Source organism: Astyanax mexicanus, chromosome 18, assembly GCF_023375975.1.
Source record: "Astyanax mexicanus isolate ESR-SI-001 chromosome 18, AstMex3_surface, whole genome shotgun sequence".
Lineage (NCBI taxonomy): Eukaryota > Metazoa > Chordata > Actinopteri > Characiformes > Acestrorhamphidae > Astyanax > Astyanax mexicanus.
The window spans coordinates 34834261-34839777 of record NC_064425.1 but is presented as its reverse complement, the minus strand read 5'-3'; the positions used below and the strand labels follow the sequence as shown (position 1 = coordinate 34839777).

The 5517-nt window shown below is 52.5% G+C and overlaps 1 pseudogene; it reads right to left on the bottom strand.

The window, feature by feature from the left end:
- Nucleotides 1-1570: 1570 nt before the first annotated feature.
- Nucleotides 1571-5105, bottom strand: LOC125782563 (uncharacterized; annotated as a pseudogene).
- Nucleotides 5106-5517: the final 412 nt, after the last annotated feature.

Genomic DNA, 5517 nt, shown 5'->3' with positions numbered 1-5517 from the left:
TCTCAGTAATAAGATTTCTCAATGCATCTATACTCTTTAACTCAAATATTCTGGGATGTCTCCGTCTGTGCATGTTTGTGCAGAAATGTATTAGAGTACAAGTACTAGAGACCCAGAAGTGAAAGTGTTCTTTAAGCTCCACATTTAAGTAGTAGTACTAAATTATTAATTTTTGTACAAGTGTTCATTGTAAAATGTAGTGCTGAAGTACTGAAAGTAAAAGGACAGTACTGTATTGTGATGTTTGCTAAGTGCGGACCACGCCTTATAGAAGTAGAAAAGAAGGAAGAAAAAGGGGAGGGAACTCGGGGAATTTTGGGCTGGAGTTCTGAACTGCGTGCTGAAGAAGCGTGCAGTTATATCCCCCCCTTTTTATTTTAATGAGAAGTGGAAGAGCAGAGAAAAAAAAAAAAAAAAGGGGGTTGCAGGGGAGGAGGTGGGTTGCGAATTTTTCGTCACGAGAGGTAGTTGGTTAGGGGAGGTATTTATAGGACGGTTGATTGATATGGGGTGGAGTTAGAACGTAGAGTTCGGGCGTGGTCCTTCTCCCAAACTTTTGTTATTACATAACATCATTTTGCTAAGTGCGGACCACGCCTTATAGAAGTAGAAAAGAAGGAAGAAAAAGGGGAGGGAACTCGGGGAATTTTGGGCTGGAGTTCTGAACTGCGTGCTGAAGAAGCGTGCAGTTATATCCCCAAAATATGGAGCTTATAATGAGGCTAGTTTGAGATGAGCCTGTCTCAAATCGTCTGGTTTGGAACGGATGTATAAGTGGTACGCCTGAGAAGACCACCGTCCGAGAAGCTTGATGACGTGCTCGGGGATTCCTTGTCTGGAGGCGTTGGATGCTGCACCGATGCGGAATGAGTGGGCGGAGAATTGGTCTGGTGAGTAACCGTTGACTGAAAGGATGCGGCGGAAATGTGTGTGGAACCAGTGCCTTGTGATAATACTACCAGATTCCGTGGTGAACAGAGGATCTGAAGGTGATGCTTGTTGAGAGAGCCGGAGATTTAGGTGGTGGACGAGTGGTTCGTACGGGCTGAGGGGTGAGTCAAGTTTAAACAGATGGAGGATCGTGGTTTTGCCAAGTTGGTCAGTTTTGCTTCGCTTGATTTTAAAGGTGAGGGTATCCGAGTCCAGGATGCTGAGATCTGATATGAGGGGGTATGAGAAGGAGTTGTGGGAGATTTTAAGTGAAGTGAATTCTGAGCATCTGAGGAATCCGAAGTATGCCAGGAGAAATATCGATTGGAGCGTGGAGGATGTTGTCGGAGGGTAAAAGCCTGATCGGAGGGTTTGAATGCAGCGATGGAGGATTTCTGGTGAGATGGGAGCTCGTTCGTGTGAGGATGGAGTTTCTGATTTTTTGATTCCTTTCAGGAGGAGGGAAATTTGAGGGTGATTAGAGGAAGGGTGTGGTAAGCCAGTAATTAGTTTAGTGAAAAAATTGATAGCTGCCAGATGGACTCGGAGTGATGAGGAACGGGCTGAATGTTGAGTGTGAATGAAAGTAATATAAGCTGCTATTACGGATGGATGATGAGAAGGGAAAGATATGTTATGTGCGGAGTGGAAATTTTTGTATGCTTTCCAGCTTGACCAGTAAGTAGAGAGTGTCTGTGGGGAAACGGCTGAAAGGATGGTTTGTTGTGCTTGGAGGATTAGTTCGTTCAGACGGGGGTTAGGTGTAGTGTAGTTAGTGAAAATGGAGGTACCGGCGTTGGGTTGCAGTCTGCATGCGGAGCCAAGGATCTGAATTTCTGGAATTGAAAGCGAGAAAGAGAGTCAGCAATAGAGTTAGATAAACCTGGGATGTGGACAGCTTTAATTATAAACTGATGCTTTATGGAGTGCCAAGTGAGGCGACGGATAAAAGGCATTATTTCTAGCGATTTTGATCTACTTTTGTTGATGATGTGGACCGCGGCGAGATTGTCTGAATGGAGTAAAATTGATTTTCCTGACCATTCATGTCCCCAAAGGAGGGCAGCGACAACTATAGGATAAATCTCCCAGAGCGCGGAAGAATCGCGCAGGTGCGCAGCGGAGCGGACGAATTGCTTCGGCCAGGCAGAGGCGAACCAGCGTCCGCCGTAATAGCCGCCGAAACCAGAGGAAGGCGCAGCATCAGTGAACAGCTGAACATCAGAAGGGCTGGAAGCTGCGTCGGCATAGAAAAAGGAGATCCCGTTCCAGTGGCGGAGGAGAGAGAGCCAGAATCGGAGCTCCGACGTGCAGTATTCGTCGAGCGTGACGAAATGGTGGAGGGATCGGACAGAAGAAGATAAGCGAAGGAGATGGGAGATGAAAGAACGACCCTGAGGTATGATTTGGGTAGCGTAATTAAAGTGGCCGAGCAGGGAAAGAAGCTGCTGTTTAGTACGGGTGGGAAAACTGAGAAAGTCGGAGATGAAAGAAGTGACGCGATTAAGCTTTTCCTGAGGAAGAGAAGCTTGGAAGGAAGCGGAGTCGAGAATGATCCCGAGGAACTCCAGAGACGTGGCGGGACCCACGGTCTTCTCCTCCGAAATCGGGACTCCGAGACGAGTGAAAGTGCTGGTCACGGCGTCAAGGCCCCGCGAGGGGGGCGAGGAAGGCGAGTCAACGACGAGAAAATCATCCAGGAGGTGGAGCACGAACGGGAGCCTGTGTTTATTCAGCAAGATCCAGCACAGCGCCTCAGCGAAGGAATCAAAAAGCTTCGGGCTGCTTTTGCACCCAAAAGCAAGGCGAACGGAAAAGTAAAACTGATCGTCCCAGCGGACTCCAAAAAGGTGCCAAGAGTCAGGATGGAGGGGTAGGATTTTAAAAGCTGAGATGATGTCGGCCTTCGACAGCCAAGCACCTCTGCCGGCCAACTTGATGGCTTCGATGGCACAATCCACGGTCGCGTAACGGAGAGAAAATTCAGAACTAGGTATGAGGCTGTTGATGGACGGGTCCGAAGAGCCATGCGGAGCCGAGAGATCAATTATGATCCTCTTCTTGCCAGAGTATTTTCGTGTGGCAATGCCCAAAGGATTGATGCGAAATACAGAAAAAGGGGGCGTTGAGAAAGGACCGATAATGAAACCACTGGAGAGCTCCTGTTGCAGAAGGGAAGACACGACATCGGGCTCGGCCAGAGCGGAAAGGAGGTTAGGACAGGTGAGAGAAGAGCTCGGCGAGGCGACGAGACCGGGGTAGAAGCCAAAGAGAAAGCCGTCCAGGAGGCTGCAAACGAAGGAGGTGTCAGGGTGAGCAGACAGGTCAGCGGCGAGAGCCGGTACGTTGACCGGGGTGGAGAGGAACCGCAATAGTCAGCTCCGGCCGAACTTGGGGGGACGCGTTGGGCAGCAGGAGAGAGCGTGCGCCAAACCGCATCGAGAGCAGACGTGCAGCCTTCGACAGGAGGAAGCAAAACAACCCAAGTGGTTGAAATTGTTGCAAACCATCTGCCCGTCGAGAAAAACGATAGGGCGGCCGAAGCTGTCGCGGGCGCCCGAAGAGGACGGGCGCACGGGAGCGGCGCGCGCCGAAGAATGTTGGACGGGGGCCGGAGGGGCGGTGGAGGCTGCCTGGGAACAAACAGAAGCAGGGTGAGAGGGGCCGCCACACGCGGAGCAGGAGAGGGAGCTACGTCCCGCGAAAACGTGGCAATAAAGTTCCACGTCTGGGGCGCCCCAGAATGTAGCAAGGTTCCACTGTGTAAGATGAGCCGCGGCGCGGGCTGAGAAGAGGCGATGATATTCGTAGAAACCAGAGCCTCCGAAACGGATAGCCATATCCAAAATCAAGGACAGATAGTCGTCCAATTCCTGGCGGCGTGATGGAAAAGCCGAACAGATGACATCCCTGAAGATGGAGAAGGCAAAGGCGAACTCGGCTGCAGAGAGGATTTTGGAGACGCGGGGGCCTGGTTGATGCAAGGTAAGCGAGATGTCGCCGGTGTCGATGACACGGGGAGCAGAAGAAGGGGAGGGGAGAAGTAAGGAGGAAAGATCGACATCCGCACCTTGAAGAATGCGGTTCCGCAGAGAGGAGGAGACCAGGGGAGGGTTGAACATCCGTGCGTTGGCCGGGGGGGCAACAGGCGGTGCCGTAGACAGGGAGAATGAAGAGCACGGAGCTCCGGTGAAGGGCGCGGCGAGTGCTGCAGACTGGGGGGGAACGGGGATAGAAGTGGAGGGGAGAGGCTGGACTGGCATAGAGTGAGAGAATGAGAAAGGCTGGCTGGAATACACTGGTTGGGGAACGGCAGAAGCGAAGCAAAGGGGAGGGACGAAGGATGAGTGAGGGAAGGGATTGGACGACTGAGGGAGGGGGTTGGACGGCTGAGGGAGGGGGTTGGACGGCTGAGGGAGGGGGAGTTGGACGATCGAGGGAGGGGGTTGGACGATTGAGGGAGGGGGTTGGACGATTGAGGGAGGGGGTTGGACGAATGGAGGAAGCGGGGGGGAAGGAGAGAGACGAGAGAAAACAGCCGGGATCGGCAAAGAAGGAGAGAAGGAGGCAGAGGAGAAGGGGAGGGGTTCGGGGCCCGGAGGAGGCGCCGAGGCCGAAGCAGGTGGAGGGCGTGCCGCGCCTGCGGCGCGAGAGGAGCCGTGGCGAAGAGTTGAGCGGGTGACGTCATCGGACCGCGACGCCGGTGCGGCTCCTGCGCGCTGTTTTCCACCCAACGAGGAGATATAGAGCGAAAAAAGTTCCGCTTTGGGAGCAGAACGGGGGAAAGGGACGCCGCGGTCCTTCAAAACCCGCTGTAACTTAACAACAGTCCAATCGGACATGCGAGGAGGCTGGGATTTACCAGAAGAGAGGGGCTCGGCCGGGGAAGGGGGTGCGGGGCCGGCTAAGGAAGCCGGGCGCCCAGAGCGGCGAGCTCGACCAGGAGGAGAGGGGGAAGGAGGAGAAGAGCGACGGGAGCGCTGAGATCTGGGGGTGCGTTGGTGAGGACGACCAGCCCGGGAAGAAGAATGGGTAGAACCAGGAGTAGAACCAGGAGTAGCCGGAATGGAGACGACAGACCTCAAGCGATGAGCCCGGCGAGAGGGAGCAGGAGCAGAGACAGGCTGGCTGGGAGGGAAGAGGTCCTCATCGGAGGCGGTGAGTTGGAGATCCATGGGGAGCGAGCAAATGCTGGCAGGTGAGTGCGTCAAATCGAATGCTACGAATTTTTCGTCACGAGAGGTAGTTGGTTAGGGGTGGTATTTATAGGACGGTTGATTGATATGGGGTGGAGTTAGAACGTAGAGTTCGGGCGTGGTCCTTCTCCCAAACTTTTGTTATTACATAACATCATTTATAACAGAAAGCAGTGGAAAGTTAGCAGTGCTAAAGGCAGAACAGGACCAGCGAGGTCTTCTTATAAGATAAAATAAGATAATCCTTTATTGATCCCACAATGGGGAAATTTACAAGATCAGGTTAATTACTTGATTCTATCAATGATGAGGAGCTTCATCAAACCCAGTGACAGTGCAGAACATCTACCATTCTGACTTTAGTGATTATGTTGGTTTGAAATGATTAACA